We start from the raw sequence: 8,003 nt of genomic DNA on the forward strand, positions 1-8,003 counted from the left end.
CATGAACCCATTGCTCCCAAGGGTCAGAGATCTGAGTGCACCGCAGATGTAACCCTACGTGTATCGCCCCATCAAGTGAGGCTTCGTCAGGGGAAGTGAGACACATTATGGCCAATCGACCTTAAATACAATGAAAATAATGATTTAATAACCCACCGGTGTGTGGCATGCCAGCAGCCCAGGGCCAGGATACCACGAGATGTACCGCGCATGGCTGCTGTAATCACAGTAGGGGTAGCAGGACACCCATGTCATGTGGGGCATAAAGACGTCATTGTGCATAAAAAATTAGAATGAACTGCGCATGACCATTCTGTAAAGCAGAGACGATGAAGCGTAGGACGCTCCTGCATCAACACAGGAAGCACGGAGTCAGTGCGCCTGCGCAGAGTAGATCGCCAGGCGTCACAGCACATGCATAAGATGACAGGAAAAAGAGGCCCCCTTATACCCAGAATAAACAGCGCATGACCACCCAAGATACAACAAAGAGGTGAGGGAATCAGGCCGGCATTAATATAAAAAAAATGCAGGACGTCAAAGCGCCTGCGTGTGAGGAACCGCAGGCCTCAATACGCCTGTGTGAAGTGGGACGTAGGCAGATCTCCCCAATGGGAAGAAGGGCAGAAAGCTGCAGCTGGGTGGGACAGAAAACTGGCATGGCATAAATTACAGGGGCATAACCCGGCGTTTAACGCATTAGATAGCAGATGGCCACCGCAGTGACCAAACTTATATAATATGAAAGACGCAAAAAGCTTAAAGCCATCCACCATGCATAAGCATACATGCACATATAACCCCCGGGGGAGGGAAGGCAACCATACCATACATACACAAATGAAACAGGCATGGAATAAGAAAGACACAAAATTGTGGAATCACAGGCAGATATGAATTTATAAATGCTTCAAGTAAAATTTATTATTATCATATGATTAGCACGTTACTATAAACATCAAAATATTAGTATAAATATAAATATTCAGTTAGGAATATAAATAATGAGCGTAGAATAGGAAGCCCTAAAAGGCACGTTTAAAAATCCGCCCATGAATAACAGAAAATGGCCCTAAATAAGCCATTCAAACTGACCCACAATGGAATACCAACCCCTGTGCAAAATATCCCAAGGCATCCACATAAAGAAATAAATGCATGTATGCGTCCCCATGAGACAATGAGGACCCCCAAGCCCCATGAGCCAATCTACATCCCCTGTCCCACCATGAAATAAACCATACAAAAAACCAAGACCCCACGTGTATAATGTAAGCCAACGAGGGCCTGTGAACCATAGACAGGAACAATAGCTGATGACATTATAAAATAAAAAAGACATCGCCAATGATATCCCATCATCAATACCAGAAAGGGCAGAAGCTCCCAAGCGAGATTCCTCCAATATATTGATCAGAATGTCCAAAACTAATTAGCAGGCAAAAAACGGAATAAAGAACAAGTCCCAGATGAGGTGACCCAAATGCACCAGATCCAACCTAACCCAGGAATCTGGTGAAGAGTAACTCCTCGTTCAAACCTGTGGGAGAAACAGAACCAAGGTTAAATATCCATCTCGATTCAACTTGGAGCAAAAGCTTCCTAGGACAGCCACCTCTGTTGTGAATTTGCTTTCTGGCCTCCCTCTGGTTATTACTGAAGGTAGTGGAGCTGGTCAGATTGACAGAGGGGTTGCGAGTTCTCTTTCTGGGCTCCCTCTGGTGGTTACTGGAGATAATGGAGCTGATCTGATTAACAGAGGCTTGCCACCTGATAATGAGGATGACGATTGGAGATCTGGGGTTTCAGATTGGGATTTAAGACAGCCGACTCCCTCTATCCCTGCTGGTCATTTTTTCCTGCCTCCTGAGGTCTTCGTTTCCAGCTCAGTCCCTGCATGGTTCAGCTAAGTGTTCATTTGCTATTCTGTTTGCATTTGATCTGGTTTTGTCTATCTCAGTTTTGTGCAGGTCAGCCGGCTCTGGCTGGGGCTGTGCTGAATCACCGTCCATATGTTACTGCTTGTGCCAGTTTGTTTTTGTCCCTTATTAGATTGGCCTTTTTGCTCTGCTTTCAGAATATACCAGAGTGCTGATATAGTCGGCGAAGTCGTGCAACTTCAGTGTTTTTTGCATCAGACGTGTTGGACTTTTTGTAGGGTTTTTTGCATGATTGCAGACAGCGTCTTTCCTTTCCTGGCCTGTCTAGTCAGTTTGGGCCCCATCATTTGCTCAGTCTATTTTCCTGCCTGCATTTGTGTTTTCATCTTGTCTCACTGACAATATATGCTTGGGGGCTGTCTATTTCTTTGGGGTCTGCTCTGGGGCAGCTTAGATTTCCCCTTTCTTGCTTTAGGCTTAGTTAGCTCTCCGGCTGTGCCGAGGCATCTAGGATCATCGTAGGTACGCTCCACGGCTACTGCTAGTTGTGTGGATAGGATCAGGGGTCTGCAATCCGCTTAGTTACCAAACTCTCTGGTTTTCTGTAGCTTAGCTTGGGCCTGCTCTCCTCCTCGGTGACCCAATCATATCACACCTCTATTGGATCTGAAATCTCTGTCCAGTCCAATAACTTGTATGTTATTAGTTTGGCCAGAATGGTGGGCCAAAAAGCGGCTTTTACTCAAATCATTAGAAGCCAGATTGATACAGGAAAGATGTATATCTTAGCCATTAAAAGGTATCAACTACTGAGGACTCTCAATTCTGAATATTTTTCTTAGAAGCCAGATTGATAGTTGAAAAATGTTTTTGCACCCTACATCGCAACTCTTGAGACGTCTGGCCAACAAAGATGTTGACAGGGGCAAATTAAAACGTATAGCACACAAGCAGTTTAACAGTTAATGTATGATTTAAGCTTGTGTCTAGTACCATCAACCAGATTAGTGAAAGAATCCCTGGTGGAACTCATATGGGGACAGCTTCTGCCCTTTCTGGTATTGATGATGGGATATCATTGGCGATGCCTTTTTTATTTTATATTGTCATCAGCTATTGTTCCTGTCTATGGTTCACAGGCCCTCGTTGGCTTACATTATACACGTGGGGTCTTGGTTTTTTGTATGGTTTATTCCATGTCGGGACAGGGGATGTAGATTGGCTCATGGGGCTTAGGGGTCCTCATTGGCTCATGGGGACGCATACATGCATTTATTTCTTCATATGGATTCCTTGGGATAGACCAGGGTCATGGACAGAAAACCAGAGCGGTAACATACCAGGGTCATGGACAGAAAACCAGAGCGGTAATATACCAGGGTCATGGACAGAAAACCAGAGAGGTAATATACCAGGGTCATGTACAGAAAACCAGAGCGGTAATATACCAGGGTCATGGACAGAAAACCAGAGAGGTAATATACCAGGGTCATGGACAGAAAACCAGAGAGGTAAGATACCAGGGTCATGGACAGGAAACCAGAGAGGTAAGATACCAGGCTCATGGACAGAAAACAAGAGAGGTAAGATACCAGGATCATGGACAGGAAACCAGAGAGGTAAGATACCAGGGTCATGGACAGAAAACCAGAGAGGTAAGATACCAGGGTCATGGACAGAAAACCAGAGAGGTAAGATACCAGGATCATGGACAGGAAACCAAAGAGGTAAGATACCAGGGTCATGGACAGATGCTATATACCATGCTGGGGGGGCTATATTTCATGCTGGGCTGTATTATACCATGCTGGGAGGGCTATATACCATGCTGGGGGGCTATATACCATGCTGGGCTGTATCATACCATGCTGGGGGGCTATATACCATGCTGGGCTGTATTATACCATGCTGGGGGGGCTATATAGCATGCTGGACTGTATTATACCATGCTGCGGGGGGCTATATACCATGCTGGTGGGCTATATACCATGCTGGGGGGGCTATTTACCATGCTGGGCTGTATTATACCATGCTGAGGGGCTATATACCATGCTGGGCTGTATTATACCATGCTGGGGGGCTATATACCATGCTGGGGGGGCGTGGCTATATACCATGCTGGACTGTATTATACCATGCTGGGGGGGCTAAATACCACGCTGGGGGGGCTATATACCATGCTGGGCTGTATTATACCATGCTGGGGGGGCTATATACCATGCTGGGCTGTATCATACCATGCTGGGGGAGCTATAAACCATGCTGGGGGGGCTATATACCATGCTGGGCTGTATCATACCATGCTGGAGGGGGCTATATACCATGCTGGGCTGTATTATACCATGCTGGAGGGGGCTATATACCATGCTGGGCTGTATTATACCATGCTGGGGGGCTATATACCATGCTGGGCTGTATTATTCCATGCTGGGGGGGCTATATACCATGCTGGGCTGTATCATACCATGCTGAGGGGGCTATATACCATGCTGGGGGGCTATATACCATGCTGGGCTGTATCATACCATGATGGAGGGGGGCTATATACCATGCTGGGCTGTATTATACCATGCTGGGGGGTGCTATATACCATGCTGGGCTGTATTATATCATGCTGGGGGGGCTATATACCATGCTGGACTATATTATACCATGCTGGGGGGCTATATACCATGCTGGGCTGTATTATACCATGCTGGGGGGGCTATATACCATGCTGGGCTGTATTATACCATGCTGCGGGGGGCTATATACCATGCTGGGCTGTATCATACCATGCTGGAGGGGGCTATATACCATGCTGGGCTGTATTATACCATGCTGGAGGGGGCTATATACCATGCTGGGCTGTATTATACCATGCTGGGGGGGGCTATATACCATGCTGGGCTGTATTATACTATGCTGGGGGGGCTATATACCATGCTGGGCTGTATCATGCCATGCTGGGGGGCTATATACCATGCTGGGGGCTATATACCATGCTGGGCTGTATCATACCATGATGGAGGGGGGCTAAATACCATGCTGGGCTGTATTATACCATGCTGGGGGGGCTATATACCATGCTGGGCTGTATTATACCATGCTGCGGGGGGCTATATACCATGCTGGGCTGTATCATACCATGCTGGAGGGGGCTATATACCATGCTGGGCTGTATTATACCATGCTGGAGGGGGCTATATACCATGCTGGGCTGTATTATACCATGCTGGGGGGGGCTATATACCATGCTGGGCTGTATTATACTATGCTGGGGGGGCTATATACCATGCTGGGCTGTATCATGCCATGCTGGGGGGCTATATACCATGCTGGGGGCTATATACCATGCTGGGGGCTATATACCATGCTGGGCTGTATCATACCATGATGGAGGGGGGCTAAATACCATGCTGGGCTGTATTATACCATGCTGGGGGGCGCTATATACCATGCTGGGCTGTATTATATCATGCTGGGGGGGGCTATATACCATGCTGGACTATATTATACCATGTTGGGGGGCTATATACCATGCTGGGCTGTATTATACCATGCTGGGGGGGCTATATACCATGCTGGGCTGTATTATACCATGCTGCGGGGGGCTATATACCATGCTGGGCTGTATCATACCATGCTGGAGGGGGCTATATACCATGCTGGGCTGTATTATACCATGCTGGAGGGGGCTATATACCATGCTGGGCTGTATTATACCATGCTGGGGGGGGGCTATATACCATGCTGGGCTGTGTTATACTATGCTGGGGGGGCTATATACATGCTGGGCTGTATCATGCCATGCTGGGGGGCTATATACCATGCTGGGGGCTATATACCATGCTGGGGGCTATATACCATGCTGGGCTGTATCATACCATGATGGAGGGGGGCTAAATACCATGCTGGGCTGTAGTATACCATGCTGGGGGGCGCTATATACCATGCTGGGCTGTATTATATCATGCTGGGGGGGCTATATACCATGCTGGACTATATTATACCATACTGGGGGGCTATATACCATGCTGGGCTGTATTATACCATGCTGGGGGGGCTATATACCATGCTGCAGGGGGGGCTATATACCATGCTGGGTCATGGACAGAAAACCAGAGAGGTAAGATACCAGGGTCATGGACAGGAAACCAGAGGTAATATCACAGGGTCATGGACAGGAAACCAGAGAGGTAATATACCAGGGTCATGGACAGGAAACCAGAGAGGTAATATACCAGGGTCATGGACAGAAAACCAGAAAGGTAAGATACCAGGGTCATGGACAGGAAACCAGAGAGGTAATATACCAGGGTCATGGACAGAAAACCAGAGAGGTAATATACCAGGGTCATGGACAGGAAACCAGAGAGGTAATATACCAGGGTCATGGACAGGAAACCAGAGAGGTAATATACCAGGGTCATGGACAGGAAACCAGAGAGGTAAGATACCAGGGTTATGGACAGGAAACCAGAGAGGTAATATACCAGGGTCATGAACAGGAAAGTAGAGAGGTAATATACCAGGGTCATGGACAGGAAACCAGAGAGGTAAGATACCAGGGTCATGGACAGGAAACCAGAGAGGTAAGATACCAGGATCATGGACAGGAAACCAGAGAGGTAAGATACCAGGGTCATGGACAGGAAACCAGAGAGGTAAGATACCAGGGTCATGGACAGAAAACCAGAGAGGTAATATACCAGGGTCATGGACAGGAAACCAGAGAGGTAATATACCAGGGTCATGGACAGGAAACCAGAGAGGTAATATACCAGGCTCAAAATTATGAGGTCCAGAATAAATGTTTGAATCATTTCTTATGTACTGATGAGTATTTTTGTAGCTATTTAAATGTATAAATATCTTTATCCATGTTAATTTTATGTAGATTTTATTCTAATTGTTTAAATGAAAATAATTCTAAGCTCAAACTTCCCTGCGTGAGGAGCTCAATATATACCTGGCTTGGTTTTAATAAGGTGGAAATATAATTTTCTCACCAGGTTCAGGAATTGACAAGGAAGTTATCGATTGTAACCAGAACCTTTGAAATTTCGGGATATTACAGACCCGCTTCTTAGTTTGACACATGTTAAATCTACTGATCTCAAGGAACAACTGCCCATAATAATATATGCTATTCACCATAAACACTGGACGTGAAGCACCATGTATCAATGGTATCTAGTGGAGCAGAAGCTATCCTCCAGGAACAGAGACCGATATAGGATATCATTAATCTGCACAGGGGCGGACCTACCGCCTGTGCAGACCGTGCATTGCACGGGGACCCCAGGGGAGAGGGGGCCCCTCCAGCCTCCAGTACCGCATGGCTAATTATGTCAAAATTCAAATTAACCATGTGTAGTGCAATGAGGAGAGCAGCACTGCAGGAGGCAAAGGGGCCCCTGTGAGGCAGGGGGGCCCGCCAGCCCCCAGCACCGACTCCACCCCCCCGGCCAAATTGAAGGAGGCAATGATGGAGCCTGGAGGAGAGAGCGTCAGCTGACGCTCCCTCTCCCATCATTCCCCGCTCTGCCTCTTGACACAGCGGGTGCACGATGACGTCATCGCGCTCTCAATGTGTACCAGGCAGAGCAGGAGAGGAGACAGGAGCAACGCGGGCACGAGGAGAAGGTGAGGCGGGTGTTTTTTTGCTTTTTTTTAAAATCAGTGTGAGTACTGGACTGTGGGGCTATATACCATGCTGGGGGGGCTATAAACCATGCTGGGCTGTATTATACCATGCTGGGGGGGCTATATACCATGCTGGGCTGTATCATACCATGCTGGGGGGGGCTATATACCATGCTGGGCTGTATCATACCATGCTGGGGGGCCTATATACCATGCTGGGCTGTATTATACCATGCTGGGAGGGCTATATACCATGCTGGGCTGTATTATACCATGCTGGGGGGGGCTATATACCATGCGGGGCTGTATCATACCATGCTGGGGGGCCTATATACCATGCTGGGCTGTATTATACCATGCTGGGGGGCTATATACCATGCTGGGCTGTATTATACCATGCTGGACTGTATCATATCATGCTGGGGGGGCTATATACCATGCTGGGCTGTATCATATCATGCTGGGGGGGGCTATATACCATGCTGGGCTGTATCA

Source organism: Dendrobates tinctorius, unplaced genomic scaffold, assembly GCF_039654945.1.
Source record: "Dendrobates tinctorius isolate UK_male_01 unplaced genomic scaffold, ASM3965494v1 ptg000404l, whole genome shotgun sequence".
NCBI classification, from domain to species: domain Eukaryota; kingdom Metazoa; phylum Chordata; class Amphibia; order Anura; family Dendrobatidae; genus Dendrobates; species Dendrobates tinctorius.